General features: G+C 42.6%; 1 protein-coding gene across 1 annotated transcript in view; it reads right to left on the bottom strand.

Moving 5' to 3' along the window:
* LOC142707956 (uncharacterized) overlaps positions 1-17,816 on the bottom strand; it is a 150,863-nt gene that overhangs the window by 120,923 nt on the left and 12,124 nt on the right. The window lies entirely within an intron of this gene.

Genomic DNA, 17,816 nt, shown 5'->3' with positions numbered 1-17,816 from the left:
ATTGCATAATCCCACGTTTGACTGGAATACTGGGGAGCTTACCAAATGGGGTAATGAATGCTTGACGTCATGTTTTGCTGTTAATTCTATTTCTCCCCCTGAGGTGGTGAACATGCTACCTCAGTTTGTGCAGGACTTCGCTGATGTTTTCTCTAAGGAGGCCTCCGAAGTGTTACCTCCTCATAGAGAATACGATTGCGCTGTCGAATTGGTACCAGGAGCTAAGCTCCCTAAGGGTAGGATATTTTATCTTTCTTGTCCCGAACGTGAAGCCATGAGAGAGTATATACAGGAATGCCTGGCCAAGGGTTACATTCGCCCCTCTACTTCTCCGGTAGGTGCTGGCTTCTTCTTCGTAGGGAAGAAGGATGGTGGTCTTAGGCCATGCATTGACTACCGTAACTTGAATAAGGTCACTGTAAGGAACCAGTATCCCCTTCCTTTGATTCCTGATCTCTTTAATTAGGTTCAGGGGGCACAATGGTTCTCTAAGTTTGATCTACGGGGGGCGTATAACCTTATCTGCATCAAAGAGGGGGATGAGTGGAAGACTGCGTTTAACACGCCCGAAGGTCATTTCGAATACCTCGTCATGCCCTTTGGGTTGTGTAATGCTCCTGCGGTCTACCAGAATTTCATAAATGAAATTTTAAGGGATTACCTGGGGGTTTTTCTTGTAGTCTACCTTGATGACATACTGGTGTTTTCCAAGGACCTGTCCTCCCACATTGAGCATGTCAGGAAGGTGCTCCAGGTCCTTCGGGAAAACAAACTGTTTGTGAAAACCGAAAAATGTGTGTTTGGGGTACAGGAGATACCATTTTTGGGTCAAATCCTCACTCCTCATGAATTCCGCATGGACCCCGCCAAGGTCCAGGCTGTGGGGGAATGGGTCCAACCTGCCTCCCTGAAGGCATTACAGTGTTTCTTGGGGTTCGCTAATTATTACAGGAGATTTATTGCTAACTTCTCGGTCATCGCTAAGCCTCTTACGGACCTCACTCGCAAAGGTGCTGATCTCCTCCACTGGCCTCCTGAGGCTGTCCAGGCTTTTGAGGTCCTTAAGAAGTACTTTATCTCGGCCCCGGTGCTGGTTCAGCCCAACCAAATGGAGCCATTTATCGTGGAAGTTGACGCATCCGAGGTGGGAGTGGGGGCTGTCTTGTCCCAGGGTACCAGGTCCCTCACCCATCTCCGTCCCTGTGCCTACTTCTCCAGGAAGTTTTCGCCCACTGAGAGTAACTATGATATTGGCAACCGCGAACTCATAGCCATTAAATGGGCATTTGAAGAGTGGCGCCACTTCCTGGAGGGGGCTAGGCACCAGGTAACGGTCCTTACCGACCACAAGAATCTGGTTTTCCTAGATTCTGCCCGGAGGCTAAACCCGAGACAAGCTCGATGGGTGCTATTTTTTTACCAGATTCAACTTTTTGGTTACCTATAGGGCTGGGTCTAAAAATATTAAGGCCGATGCACTGTCGCGTAGCTTCATGGCCAGCCCCCCTTCGGAGGAAGATCCTGCTTGTATTCTGCCTCCTGGTATAATAATTTCTTCTATTGATTTTGATTTAGTCTCAGAAATCGCGGCTGATCAAGGTTCAGCTCCCGGGAACCTTCCTGAGGACAAGCTGTTTGTTCCCCTGCAATTCCGGCTAAGGGTACTTAGGGAAAACCATGACTCTGCACTATCTGGTCATCCAGGCGTCCTGGGTACCAAACACCTCATTGCCAGAAACTATTGGTGGCCTGGGTTGCCTAAAGACGTTAAGGCCTACGTCGCCGCTTGTGAGGTTTGTGCTAGGTCCAAGACTCCCAGGTCCCGACCAGCGGGCTTACTACGTTCTTTGCCCATTCCCCAGAGACCTTGGACCCATATCTCCATGGATTTTATCACCGATTTGCCTCCATCTCAAGGCAAGTCGGTGGTGTGGGTTGTAGTAGACCGCTTCAGTAAGATGTGCCACTTTGTGCCCCTCAAGAAACTACCCAATGCCAAGACGTTAGCTACCTTGTTTGTCAAACACATCCTGCGTCTCCATGGGGTCCCTGTCAATATTGTTTCGGACAGAGGGGTACGATTTGTTTCATTGTTTTGGAGAGCCTTCTGTAAAAAGTTGGAGATAGATCTGTCCTTCTCCTCTGCCTTCCATCCTGAAACTAATGGCCAAACTGAGAGGACTAATCAATCTCTAGAACAATATTTAAGGTGTTTTATCTCTGACTGTCAATATGATTGGGTCTCATTCATTCCCCTCGCCGAATTTTCCCTCAATAACCGGGTCAGTAACTCGTCAGGGGTCTCCCCCTTTTTCTGTAATTTTGGGTTTAATCCACGGTTTTCCTCCGTTTCACCTGGTAGTTCCAACAATCCCGAGGTAGAGGTCGTTCATCGGGAACTGTGCACAGTCTGGGCCCAGGTTCAGAAGAACCTAGAGGCGTCCCAGAGCGTACAAAAAACTCAGGCTGATAGAAGACGTTCTGCTAACCCCTAGTTTATGGTCGGGGATCTGGTGTGGTTATCGTCTAGGAACTTGCGCCTTAAGGTCCCGTCCAAGAAATTTGCTCCCCGGTTTATTGGGCCGTATAAGGTCATTGAAGTCCTCAATCCTGTCTCCTTCCGACTGGAGTTGCCCCCATCTTTTCGAATACACGACGTGTTTCATGCCTCGTACACTCCTGGTTTGACTCGGCTCGTTCACCTCTCTTGTTGCTCACGGTGTTGCCGTGGGCAACTGCCCCATTTCCCTTAGCTTTGTGTACCCTTGTCTGTTTGTCTCGTGCACTTACTGAGCGTAGGGACCACCGCCAAGTTGTACCCCGTCGCCTAGGGCGGGTCGTTGCAAGTAGGCAGGGACAGAGTGGCGGGTAGATTAGGGCTCACTTGTCCGTTTCCCTACCCCTATCATTACAGTCCTCCTCAAAGCGTCTCCTCGCAGGTATGCTCGCAGTACAACCTCCTTCCACTGTGCAGTCGCTCTGAAAATGGCGGCACACAGTGTAAGGAGGTTTGAATACATTCAAACCCCTCCCTCTCCCTCTCCTGGCACTTGCCAGGATAAAGGAGTGGGGATTCTGTGAGCTCACTAGAGCGAGTGAGTTTTCTCAAAATTTGCAGCATAAAGCAATGTGGTTGCTTTACCACATGCAATGCTGCAATTTTGGGATTTGCTCCATCTAGTGACCAGCACTGGGAAATGTTATAAATTAGAATCTAATTTATAATATTTCCTGACTAGTGAAAAAATTAAAAAAATTAGAACAATGTTTAATCATTTTTACACTAACTGTTCAATTAAAAAAAAATAAAAAAAAATTATAGCGACACATTCCCTTTAAAGCATTTCTATTTTACATCATTTTTCCACAACTGCCTAAAACTTTTGCATAGAACTTATGTTATTCCACATTTCAGCCTTCAAAGAAATTTATTCCAGTTTCCCGGTACATTATATGGTACAATAAATGGTGTCATAAAAACGACAACTCGTGCCGCAAAAAACAAGTCCTCATATGGCTAGATCGGTGGAAACATAAGAAAGTTATGGCCGGGTGGGGAGAAAAAAAGAAAATGCAAAACTGAAAAATTGCTGCGTCTAGAAGGGGTTAAGACAAACCGAAGGTATAACTGGCATTATTACATGGGGCCTTTAACCCCTTAATGACCAACTCATTTTTTTCATTTTGCCTTTCAGCAGCCATAAACTTTTGTTTATTTTTTAATTGACGTGGCTGTATTGTTTTACGCAGGAGAAATTTTCTTTTTTTTCTTTTTGGTTTTGGGAGTAGAAAACATTTACTGTGAAAGTTATATTATTTATTTTTGTGACTAAAATATAGGAAAAAGCGATTTTCAGCAGTGTTTGTTTTTTCATTTTTTATCCCGTTCACGTTTCACACTAAATTACCTGTTAAATAAATTGTTCAGGTACTTAGTCATGTAGATACCGAATATGTGCAGGTTTTTCTTTATTTTTATGTAAATGTATGGGCAATAAAATGTATTTTATGCTAAATTAAGACTTTTTTTGTTTAGACAGTTCTTTTTTTACTTTTTTTTTTTTAATCCCATGAAGGGATAACTTTATTTACAACTTTATTTTATACTTACAATGTATTAGCATACTTTTGTATGTTTATATATTATACTGTGTCACGATGACATCACATAGTGTGCCCTAACAGTAGGCATACTGAACTGACAACCCTGGGGTCCTTTCTATGCCACCAGGGCTGACTGCAGAGGGTTCCTTAGTCTTTGATCACATCACAGTGATGGCGATCAAAAAGAGGAGTTCCCTTTGAACATGCTGCGGTCACGGACAGCGGTGATCATGGGGTTAAACAGCTCGGGTCAGAGTTTTTTCCAATTCCAACTGTATTCAGGAGTCTGATCTTAGTTCAGGAGCTATTAGTTACAGCTCTTGCTCACAGGAGCGCTCATAAACCTTTTATACAGCGTTGCCAAAACATAGTGTGCATTTGTTAACCCCTTAGTGACCAGCCTATTTTAGGCCCTAATGACCAAGCTATTTTATTCGTTTTTCTATAGTCGCATTCAAAGAGCTATAACGTTCTTATTTTTTCGTCTACATAGCTGTATGAGGACTTGTTTTTTGCGGGATTAGTTGTGCTTTTTAATAGCACCATTTTTGGGTACATATAATTTTTATATTAACTTTTATTAACCTTTTGGGGGGGGATTATAAAAAAAAACTGAAATTCCGCCATTGTTCTATGCGTTTTTAAATTGACGCCGTTCACTGTGCGACGTAATTAACATGTTACCTTTATTCTATGGGTCGGTACGATTACGGCGATACCACATATGTGGAGGTTTTTTTATGTTTTACGACTTTTGCACAATAAAAACACTTTTGAACTAAAATTATTTGCTTTTGCATCGTCGCTTTCCAAGAGCCGTAATTTTTTTATTTTTCCATCAATGTAGTGATTTTTTGGGCTTGTTTTCTGCGGGACAAGACGTAGTTTTGAATGGTACTGTTTTGGGGTGCGTGGGACTTATTGATTCATTTTTATTATGACTTTTTTGGGGGGCAATGGAAAAAAATTGCAATTTCGCCATGGTTTTTTGCGTTTTTTTTTACGGTGATCACTTTGCGGTTTAAATTACATATTAACTTTATTGATGGAGTCATTACGGTCGCGGCGATACCACATATGTGTACTTTTTTTTTTTTTTTACACTTTTACTAAATAAAACCACTTTTTATGGAAAAAAATGGATTTATTTTTTTACTGTACTTTTTATTAATAATCTTTATTTCACTTTGATGACTTATTTTATTAGTCCCACTAGGGGACTTTACTGTGCGATGTTCCGATCGCTGCTATAATGCTCTGGTATACTTCGTATACCAGAGCATTATTGCCTGTCAGTGTAAATCTGACAGGCAATCTGTTAGGACGTGCCTCCGGCGCGTCCTAACAGGAATATGTCCAGGGCAGACCTGGGGGCTTTTATCAGGCCCCCGGCTGCCATGACACCCCATCGGAGACCCGCGATTTCATTCGCGGGCCGCCGATGGGTGACAGAGGGAGCTCACTCCCTCTGTAAACAAAGTTAAATGCCGCGGTCGCTATTGACGGCGGCATTTAACGGGTTAAACGGCCGCGATCGAAGTAAACTTCGATCGCGGGCGTTGGAGCAGGAGCTCAGCTGTCATCAGACAGCAGAGCCCCGGCTCCTGCTTGCACGGGAGACCCGTGCAGCACTTAGACTAGGCTGACGTGAAAAGGCGTCAGCCTAGCCTAAAGCCCATTAGTGACCGACGTAAAAAGGCGTATTAGTGGTCACTAAGGGGTTAAGGGGCTAACAGGCCATGAGCTGTCAGTATGAAACCATCAGACTTAGGGTATGTTCACACGACAGCGCCCGTAACGGCTGAAATTACGCTGCTGTTTTCAGGAGAAAACAGCACCGTAATTTCAGCCGTAATGGCATGTTGAGGCGCTATTTCGCTGCGTCCTTTACGGACGTAAATGGAGCTGGTTTTCCATAGAGTCAATGGAAAACGGCTCCATTTACGTCGGAAGAAGTGACAGGCACTTCTTTGACGCGGGCGTCTTTTTTACGCCCCGCCTTTTGACAGCGGGGCGTAAAAAAAAAGACCGTCTGAACAGAACATCGTAAGACCCATTCAAAAGAATGGGCAGATGTTTGCCGACGCTAACGAGCCGCATTTTCGGACGTAATTCGGGGGTTAAAACGCCCGAATTACGTCCGTAAATAGGCCGTGTGAACATACCCTTACAGTGTGAGTGCTAGAATACAATTGTCTAATGGATCCCCTATGAACATTGATTGCGGTGCTTAATCCCTTCCCGCATTATCAAATACAGGCACATCATGAGAAGTGTCCCCATCCCGCATTGTGATGTGCATGTGCATGATGGTGAACGCAAGGGCACAGGAGCTGAAGTCCGCCCAGCTGTAATGGTCAATCGCGACCAGAGTTTGAGTCATTTGACAGAGGGAGCTGGCTCCCACTGTGACCCATCAGCAGCCTGCAAACACGAATACTGGTCATCTAACAAGGTTCCCCAGGCCTGCCATGACTATATTGCTATTGGGCCATGACAGAAGCATGGCCTAATAGACTGCCTGTCAGTTTTAGACCGACAGGCAGTAATGCTTTGGTATACTGAGTATACTAAAGCACTTTATCAGCCATCACATAGCAAAGTCTCCTAGTGGGTGGGGGCGTGGCTTGAGTGGCACAGTGAGAGGACGCATTTCCCTAGTGCTCCTGCTCCTACCACGGTATCTGCCGCCATCTGCCAAATAGGATGGCTTTGGGGGCTCTGCTAAATAGCACTACCTCCCCAGGACCGAGAGGAATATTTTGAGGGGCGACTTGCCCCAAAATAAGAATTTTTAAGTTATGGCCTACACACGCGGCCGAAGCCGCGGACTACACTTTTGGCCGGCCCGCGGCTGCTACACTAGGGGACTGGAGGGACAGAAACACCTGCAGAACCGGGTGATTCACACTACCACAACAGCGGAGCCTGTCCCAGAGACCTGGCAGTATTTTGGGGACCACAACTTCGATCAGCACCCTATCCTGGAACTCCTATAGAGCGGTCCACACCTCCCTGGCTTTGAAATTGAGCTGCAGCTTCCATCCTTGCCTGCAACAGAGGTAGGCCTAATTCAGTACAAACTGAAAAATCTGTACCTGGTCACTTTATTTGTCTTACTGCAAGACGTTCTTACTGAGAAACATTAAGGCTTCATCCAGCCTTGTGCATTCCTCACGCCATTTCTATTACTTACAGTTCTAACTGCAAAATTTGCAAAGGCAGCCAGAAGGATGTAATGCACACTCCTAAACAGCGGAAACATCAATCGGAGCTCAGAGGCGTAGCTAGGTTCTCCAGCACCCGGGGAAATGATTCAGTTTGGCGCCCCCCCCCCACCTCTTTCCCGACATCTCCTTCCCCCTCGCCATGTTTGCTTTCTCTACCAATCGACGTGTCATTTCTTTTTATGTAACGCGAGCATAAAATTATTTGTACATTTCACAAGCAATATGGTTCTATACACAACACCAGAACCAAGCTCGGTACATATATACAGCCCCAGAACAAATACAGCTCAATTTAGTGCAACCCCTGCCGTATAGGTTTGTACGGCGTAAAACTACAGCTCCCAGCATGGCCCGAACAATGGTAAGTATATGCTGGGAGATGCCGTTTCACAAAAATAAATCCTATCATAATCTAATCATACCACCCATCATCTCGCTGCAGATCATACAGTGCTGATTAGAGGCAGAATAAACATTTACATTAAGTGACTCACCGGTGATGTCTCAGATTCTAGTTCTTTTTCTCCATCCGGTCCAGACCTCTATGATGAATTCTCCCGGTCACAGCCCATTTCTGAATTTGTGCAGTTTGCCGCTCAGATGTCTTCAGCTTCTCACTTTATCAACATTTCTACACCTATAAATAAAGATAAAGTTATCATTATACCACACACTACACCCCTAAATATAATAGCGCCATACACTGCACCTCTAATTATAATAGCACCATACACCGTGTCCCACACACACACACTGTGCCCCCTGTAGATAGTGCCTGCCATAGAGCCCCCTGTAGATAGTGCCTGCCATAGAGCCCCTGTAGATAGTGCCCCCATATAGACCACCCCTGTATATAGTGTCCCACAAATAACTCCCCCTATAGTGCTCTACAGATAGCCCACCCCTGTATATAGCCCCCTGTAGATATAGCCCACCCCTGTATATAGAGCTCTACAGATAGCCCAACCATGTATGTAGCTCCCCCTGTAGATATAGCCCACCCCTGTATATAGTGCTCCACTAGATAGTCCACCCCTGTATATAGTGCTCCACAGATAGCCCACCCCTGTATATACTATATACAAGGGTGGGCTATCTGTGGAGCACTATATACAGGGGTGGACTATATGTACAAGGGGGCTATATACAGGGGTGGGCTTTCTGTGGAGCACTATAGGGGGAGCTATTTGTGGGATACTATATACAGGGGTGGGCTATATCTACAGGGGGACTATATACAGGGGTGGGCTATATCTACAGGGGGACTATATCTACAGGGGGACTATATACAGGGGTGGGATATCTACAGGGGGACCATATCTACAGGGGGACCATATCTACAGGGGGACCATATCTACAGGGCTGGGCTATATCTACAGGGCTGGGCTATATCTACAGGGCTGGGCTATATCTACAGGGCTGGGCTATATCTACAGGGCTGGGCTATATCTACAGGGCTGGGATATACACAGGGGGGCTATATATACAGGGGTGGGCTATATCTACAGGGGTGGGCTATATACAGGGGTGGGCTATATACAGGGCGACTATATCTACAGGGGGGCTATATACAGGGGTGGGCTATATACAGGGCGACTATATCTTCAGGGGGGCCTATATACTGGGGTGGGCTATATATGGAGCACCATATACAGGGGTGGGCTATATCTACAGGGGGCTATATACTATATAGCCCACCCCTGTATATGGTGCTCTATAGACAGCCCACTCCAGTATATAGCCCCCCCTGTAGATATAGTCCCCCTGTATATAGCCCAGCCCTGTAGATATAGTCCCCCTGTAGATATAGTCCCCCTGTATATAGCCCAGCAGATATAGTCCCCCTGTATATAGCCCAGCCCTGTAGATATAGTCCCCCTGTAGATATAGTCCCCCTGTAGATATAGTCCCCCTGTATAAAGCCCAGCAGATATAGTCCCCCTGTATATAGCCCAACGTTGTAGATATAGTCCCCCTGTATATAGCCCAGCCCTGTAGATATAGTCCCCCTGTATATAGCCCAGCAGATATAGTCCCCCTGTATATAGCCCAGCCCTGTAGATAGACACCCTCCGTAGATAAAGTCCCCCGTGTAGACAAAGTCCCCCCCGCAGATACAGCCACATTTCTATTACAATTTTAAAAAAAAAATAAAAAAAAATAACAATTTCAAACTCACCTTATTCCTGCTCCCACGCCGTCCGGCAGCCATGGAGACCTGCTATCTTCTGCGCAGGTCTCCAGGGGGTTGAACACAGCGTCTATGAAAGGCGCTGATTGGCTGGGCAGGATGACTTTCCCTGCCAGTCAGTCAGCGCCTTTCATCGACGGAAGCGTCACTGGTACAAAAGGTACCAGTCGCTTCATTCGTGGAAAGGGGCTGAATGGCCGGGCACGGAACGTGCCCGGTCATTCATTACTTCTAATTGTACCTGTGTCCTTGCGACACAGGTACAATTATAGTGCAGGAGGAGGGGGCGCTGGCGCCCCCTCTGAACTGCGCCCGGGGCACATGCCCCGCTTGCCCCCCCCCTAGCTACGCCCCTGCTGAGCTAGATAAGTACTTTCTTAAGAAAGGTGCTAAACTACCTCTAAGCCGCTCCAAAACGGCCTTAGCGACATTAAAAAACCATGAGATACACGATGATTTTGTTGAGGATAGCGCCTGCACAGCATCAGATAATTTGAACTCCTCCAACAACATATCGCACTCCTTTCTAACAAAGACATTAAACAAAGCTCCGTTGCCTGTTCTGAAGGAATTAGCAGACATAAAAGCTGATACCAAACACATAGGCCACCATGTAGAAGCTCTTGAGATGGCTCATGCCAACCCATTTCCAACATACGGCTGAACAATGCTTATTTGATGCTGTAAGATCAAGAGAACAGGAGCAGATGCAAAAATATCCTTATAAGGGGTCTGTACGAAAAAGTAGCGACAGAGGCTCTTCCTTCAGTAGCTCGTCAAATCTATGCTACACTACTAGGCCAGCCTAGAGCAGAACAAGTGGTCATCAAAAAATACCAGCAGTACAAGATTCAGAGATAGGTGTAATATCTGTCTCTGACCATGCTCCCGTTTCAATTACAATTACACCTAACTGCCTGCCGAAAAGAATGTTCACATGGATACTAAATAATACTTTACTACAACACCCTGATCTTGTACAGAAGGTGAGGGATTCGTTAACAGAATTTTTTTGCTATTAATGACAGTCCAGATGTCTCTGAAAGAATATTATTATGGGAATCACATAAAGCTGTGCTCAGCGGTATCTTTATTAGTCAAGGTTCTAAATTGAAGAAACAAAAGGTGAAGAACATTAACTCACTTTTGACCCGAATTTGACCCGAATTTCTTCCCTTGAAAACATGAATAAACGCTGAGTTACACGAGAATCCCAAGATGATATTGCTCTCCTGGGACAGGAACTGAGAAATATTTTAAATTCAAAGGCTGCCAGGGCACTACACCTATGTAAATACATAGGTAAATACAAACTATGTACATGGGGACAAGGGATCTAAAATTACTTCGGTCTTATTTAAAAGACAAGGAGAACAATCCTTTATTCAAGCAGTACAATCCTCTATGGGACGTCGATATTTCGACACTGAGAGAATATTGCACCCAAATAGAATGTATGAATATATAACTAGTATCATCAAAAATAGAAACCTTTATTAATAATAAATAGCAACAATACATGGTATCACAGAAATATATAAAAATGAACTCAATAAAACAGGTCATATACGGTGAGCATCATCAGTGAGGTATAGATGTAAATATATTCGAACTGGCTATTCACGAGCGAAACATTCTAAGTAAGATCAAAAAGAAAAATCATTTTGAACAAAAAGTGAGGTTTATAACATTTATTAATCCTCAGTGGAATGAGATCCGCAGTATTCTACAGAAACACTGGAGTGTTCTACTTACGGATTGTGATTTGGCAAGGGTTCTACCTCACTATCCCTCCATTACTTGGAGAAGATCCAAAAACTTAAGAGACCTTTTAACATCTAGCCATTACCTTCCCAGCCCTCCTAAGAATCCTTTTGGTAGTCGTGCCCCCCCTTGGAGTACCTTCAACTGTGGCAAGTGTGCAGCTTGCAAACACATCTCACGTGTTTTTAACTTCTATAGCTCTGACAGAAAGAAGGAGTTTAAGATAGTGTACAATATCACCTGTAACACGAGTCAGGAAATATTATAAATTAGATTCTAATTTATAATATTTCCCATTGCTAGATGGAGCTATTCCCCAAAATTGCAGCATTGCATGTGGTAAAGCAACCACATTGCTTTTTGCTGCTAAATTGGGAAAAAAGCACTCGCTCTAGTGAGCTCTGAGAATCCCCCCCTCCTTTATCCTGGCTAGTGCCGGGAGAAACGAGGGGTTTGAACGGTCTAACCTCCTACACTGTGTGTCGCCATTTTTTGAGCTAACACACAGTGTAGAAGGTTTACATACAGTAGTAAACACGCACTGAACACAAACATACATAGAAATCCCTTACCTGCTCCAGTCGCCGCCGCTCCCTCCGGTCCATCCGCTCCGTCTGCTGCCGCTGCTCCATGTGCACAAGTCCGGAAGCCGCGACCGGAAGTAGTAATCTTACTGTCCGGCCGCGACTTCCGGTCCACAGGAAAATGGTGCCGGACGGCGCGCATTTCAAATTGAACTGTGTGAACGCCGTTCACACAGACGGCGTACACCATAGAGACTGCGAATGGGCCCCGTTCGCAGTCCCTATGGGACTGTGGCTGCCGTATTCCATGTCTGTATGTGTCGTTAATCGACACATACAGAAATGGAAAAAAAATGGCAGCCCCCATAGGGAAGAAAAAGTGTAAAAATAAGAAAAAGTAAAACACAAACACACAAATAAATATAAACGTTTTTAATAAAGCACTAACATCTTTAACATATTTAAAAAAAAATTGTGATGACACTGTTCCTTTAAGGTAAGAGTTTTATAACACGTGAGCAAAATACAATTAGCTGCTAATGCACAGGATGTTGATAAACTTCAGCCTATCCCCCTACATTTCGTGAGCACCACTCCTGTAATCCTAAAAGCTTTAAGGTACGGGGGATTGACAGAATCCTTTTGGGTTGGAGAGGAGGTGATGTACGCTCGGCCTTATTGAGGAAAGAGATGAAATGGATCATTCTACTTAACACAGTGGCACCTTTTGGTCTAAATGAAGCCACTAGGTTCTAGCCCTTTCTATGAGTTTCCAACTTGCGTGAATTTTATGCATCTAGGGTTTTTTTCATGTTTTTTTATTCTTGTTTTCTATTTTTCAGTTTTATATATTGTGGTACATGGAACATGCCTTTTTGGTGGAGAAGGAGGAGCTATTGGTTCACAATCAAGTTGAATATTGAATTGAACGACTTCTGAGATGGATTCATTTGAAGATTTTTGTTTATACATATTTTTATTTTATTTTACTATTTATTTTTTATTTTATTTATTATTTACTATTTATTATATATTTTATATTATTAATAAATTATTATATTTTTATTATTATTTTTTACTTTATATGTTTATTATTGTTTATTATTTATTATTCTCTTTTCATTCTACCATTATGTATATTTTTTTATTTTTTCATTTTATTTATATATTTATTATGTATTTATTATATTTTTCATATCACAATTTATTATTATTTTTATTAATTTTTTTATATATTTTGTATTTCTTATTTGCATTTGATTAGCATTATTCATGATTTACATGATTGTTTTTTGCACTATGAAGTTATGTAATGTACACACACTTTTTATTACATATATATTTTTATATGTTCTTAATAATAATACAGGTTTATTGTCACCTTTATTTTGTCTAGATAATCATGATTAAATGTATTGAGCACTTTTTGTTGTCACTTTTTATTTCATTTTTTATTATTTTTCACTTTCATTTTTTGGCACATTTTATTTATTTCATCAGATCATTGGAAATTTCTATATTTATTATTATATTTATGTATTATTCACATATATGTATTTTCATATATTTGATTTTCTTTTTTCATATATGTTTATACATATTTATATACATTTCGATGCACACTTCTCACTCTATTTCACTTCAATCATGCACTCATGTATGTTTGCTTTGCGTTATGTATGTAATTTTTTTCATATAATAATTTTTTTCATATTGTATATTATATATTATTTAGATATTGTATTTGTTATTCATTATTTATATTTATTTATTATTTGTATATACTATGAATATTTACATTTTTTATATCTGTGCATGTCCATCTCCACTATTCATATATATTTCGTGTTATCCATATGGGTATATATACACCGTGTTCCAAATTATTATGCACATTGGATTTAAGTGTCAAACATTTAATTATTGTGAAAAGATTTGTGGCTGATTCAGAGCACAGACGGGTTAGTTCAGATAAAGGCATAATGAGGAAGGTTTCTGCCAGACAAAATAATAGAATTAGGAGAGCAGATGCTAAAATGCCATTGCAAAGCAGCAAACAGGTATTTGAAGCAGCTGGTGCCTCTGGAGTCCCGCCAACCTCAAGGTGTAGGATCCTCCAGAGGTTTGCAAGTGTGCATAAAGCTATTATTCGGCCACCCCTAAACAATGCTCACAAGCAGAAAGGGTTGCAGTGGGCTCAGAAATACATGAAGACTAATTTTCAAACCGTGTTGTTTACTGATGAGTGCCGTGCAACCCTGGATGGTCCAGGTGGATGGTTGGTGAATGGCCACCATGTCCCAACAAGGCTGTGACGTCAGCAAGGAGGTGGCGGAGTCATGTTTTGGGCTGGAATCATGGGGAGAGAGCTGGTTGGACCCTTAAGGGTCCCTGACGGTGTGAAAATGACTTCTGCAAAGTACGTAGAGTTTATGACTGACCACTTTCTTCCGTGGTGCAAAAAGAAGAACCGTGCCCTCTGGAGCAAAATTATCTTCATGCATGACAATGCACCATCTCATGCTGCAAAGAATACCTCTCTGTCATTGGCTGCTATGGGCATAAAAGGAGAGAAACTCATGGTGTGGCCCCCATGTTCCCCTGACCTCAACCCTATTGAGAACCTTTGGAGCATCCTCAAGCAAAATATCTATGAGGGTGGGAGGCAGTTCACATCAAAACAGAAGCTCTGGGAGGTTATTCTGACATCCTGCAAAGATATTCAAGCAGAAACCTGTCCAAATACTCACAAATTCAATGGATGCAAGAATTGTGAAGGTGATTGTGAAGGGGTCCTATGTTAACATGTAACTTGGCCTGTTCAGTTTTTTTTTATTGAAAGAGCTTTTGATTTCTGTAAATATGACCTCCTGATGCTGCAAATTCAACAAATGAACATTTTAGTTCTCTTTACAACCTTTAACATGTTTTGATCTCGGTTGTGGATAATAATTTGAAAAAGTGCATTTTGAGATTTTTTACTTCTAAAAAAAAATCTGTTATCATTAGGAGATTTGTTCAATAAAATCAATGCCGATGTAAGCTTAAATGAGTCACCAGAAATATAGATTCGAAAACGTATCCAAAGACATGGTGTAGGGCACGTTAAGAGATGTGGCACAGGAAAACGCCTCGACATGCGTTTCGCCTAAGACCGGCTTTGTCAGACGGCTTCGTCAGGAGGCTCCTGACGAAGCCGGTCTTAGGCGAAATGCACATCGAGGCATTTTTTTCTGTGCCCCAATATACCCCTGAGGACCCAACATAGCGAAACATGTCGGGGGGGCTTCTTTGCTTTTAATACTTCAATGTTTGTCTAGCAATTACAATTGAATCGATATTGGCTTTCTTCGGTGTCCGTTCAGCGTACTGCAGCCGCTGTCCTGTGCTGTCATACACCAAACGTATTCACTCTAATACTCTAGCTACACTTCGTACTTGTCATATATTGCTAGACCCCATTGCCCAATTTTAACCCTGTATGTTTTGTGTCGTTTGCATTCATGTTAATTAAAGTTAATAATTTTCACTTTATTTTATGACTTCACATAGTAGTTGGAAATTTGGGTTTTCTTATGCCCCAGGCATATTAGAATTTTGTATTGTTTCACACACCCGCCAACTACTGGGGTCTATTTTTTGTTCTAATAGTGATTGTTGCCCTACAAATCTAAAATTCAAAAAGTCTTTAAGATACATATTGCATGGAGGCATTCCTCCTATTCATTCAGCTCAGCGGTCACTTCTATCTCTGCCCCAAATAAGTACCTATTGATTGTCAGGCTAGTCTACATGGATTTGTGCATTAAAATTGAGCCCTAATACAGCCTCCCTACATGTTCCACCACCTATAGTGGCATCTTCAGGGCAGATGGCTGTTTGAATAACACTCGCGGGAACAATGGTGTCTCCTTAAATAACCTACCGCAATTTCCCTATCCTCAATACCGCATCCACAGATGTACAACCTACCAGAGCGGACATAAATATACAGGAAGAAACTTGTTTCCCCATTGGCTGCTGAATATCAGACTAGCGTCAGCGTCACATCTAGTCAGAGGAAGTGGGCAGAAGAGGAGAGGGATTGGGCTAGTGGCCCGTCATAGCTACGTGTATGACTCGTCGATACGTAGGTAGAGGAGGCGGGAAAGCCTCCCTTGGAAACCAGATGCATCGCTACAGTACACAGGAAATTTACCTAACTATCCGACAGCACTTTGGCTTGCAGGACAGAATACTAAAGCATACAGGGATGTAGATTTTATTGGTATCATTTTTGGGTGCATGGGACTTATTGATTAACTTTTATTTTATTTTTTTGGCAGGGGGAATGGGAAAAAAGCATTTTCACCATTATTTTTTTGTGTTTTTTTGTACGTCGTTCACCCAGCGGTTTAATTAATGGGTTAACATTATTACTCGAGTCGTTACGATCGCAGCGATACCATATATATGTGTATGTTTTTGTTTTGTTTTTACACTTCTAGTAAAAACTTTGTATGGAAAACTTTGTATGGGTTTATTTTACTTTTCACTGTAATCTTTTTCTTTTATTTTTTTAATAAACTTTAGTTTTAACGGTTTTAATTTTTTTTTTAGTCCCACTAGGGACTTCACCATGCGATCTCCTGATCTCAGATATAATGCTTTGGTATACTCATTATACTAAAACATTATTGCCTGTCAATGTAAAACGGCCAGGCAATCTATTAGGCCGTACCTCTGGCACGGCCTTATAGGCATACAGCCAACGCAGGCCTGGGGGCCTTTGTTAGGCCCCTGGCTGCCATAGCAACTTGTCACGGTCAGCAATCGCGGGCCGTCAATCGGTGACAGAAGGAGCTCCCTCTGTCAAACAACTTAAATGTTGCGGTCGATATTAATGGTGGCATTAAGGGGGTTAAACGGTGGGAATTGGAGGTTTGGGATTAAACGGTGTGGATTGGGCTCCCGCAGTGATCGTGCGGGCACAGCTTCTGTGCCAGAATGATCGCAATAACGTACATGTAAGGCGGAATGGCTGCATTTCTATGTCGTGCATGTACGTGATTCTGCACCAATTGACTTTTATTAAAAGTTTTTATTTTTGTTTTCAAGATACAGCTGTTATGTCTCCTCTATACACAGGAGCTAGATCATTCGCTATTAGTCGAATCCGTAAGTGAAATGACGTGATGACTCGGCTGAGAGCGGGTCCTGTGTCTCTAACACACAGGATCACAATAGTATCGATTGCATCTAAGGTGATGAACATGGACACACAGGACCCGCTCTCAGCCGAGTCGTCAGTTCACTTCACTTACGCATTCAGCTGATAGTGAATGATCCAGCTCCTGTGTATAGAGGACACATAACCGCTATATCGTAAAAAGGAAGAAATGCTAAATGAAAGTCAAATGAAAAAAAAATTAAATCATATATTCAATTAAATAAAAAAAATATGCCTACAGAAGGTGCACATAGCACAAGTGGGATTAAGCTTTTTTTTATCCAAATTATTGTGAGATTGTTTTTTGTGAACACATCGTACTTTATATTAGTGGCAAACTTTGCTCCATACATTCTGTGTTATATAGTTACTAAGGATGGAAAAAGACACAAGTCCATCGTGTCCAACCTATAATCCGACTGTGTTGATCCAGAGGAAGACAAAACCCCCATGAGTTGGATGACAATGTCTCATTAGGGGAAAATCTCCTTCCTGACCCCAAATCTGGAAATCACAATAAATCCCTGGATCATCGTCCCATCTCCAGAATCTAGTACCCATAACTTGTAATATTAAAGAGTAACTCCAGTTATACTGACATTATATAGAAAACTATTATACTGCCGGAATGTGCCGATAATCGTTTTTTAAATGACTTGTATTATCATGTTTACTTCTAATTACAGCACAGACTGCCCATAGTCCGCGCTGCCGGTTGCCCATAACTCTGCATTAGGAGACAGGGCTTCCTGCTTGTCTCCATGCTCCCGTATCCAGAACGGCTGCCAGCGCTG

Source organism: Rhinoderma darwinii, chromosome 1, assembly GCF_050947455.1.
Source record: "Rhinoderma darwinii isolate aRhiDar2 chromosome 1, aRhiDar2.hap1, whole genome shotgun sequence".
Classification (NCBI taxonomy): domain Eukaryota; kingdom Metazoa; phylum Chordata; class Amphibia; order Anura; family Rhinodermatidae; genus Rhinoderma; species Rhinoderma darwinii.
Note: the sequence above shows the minus strand (reverse complement) of the source record. Positions and strands in the feature narration are given on the sequence as shown.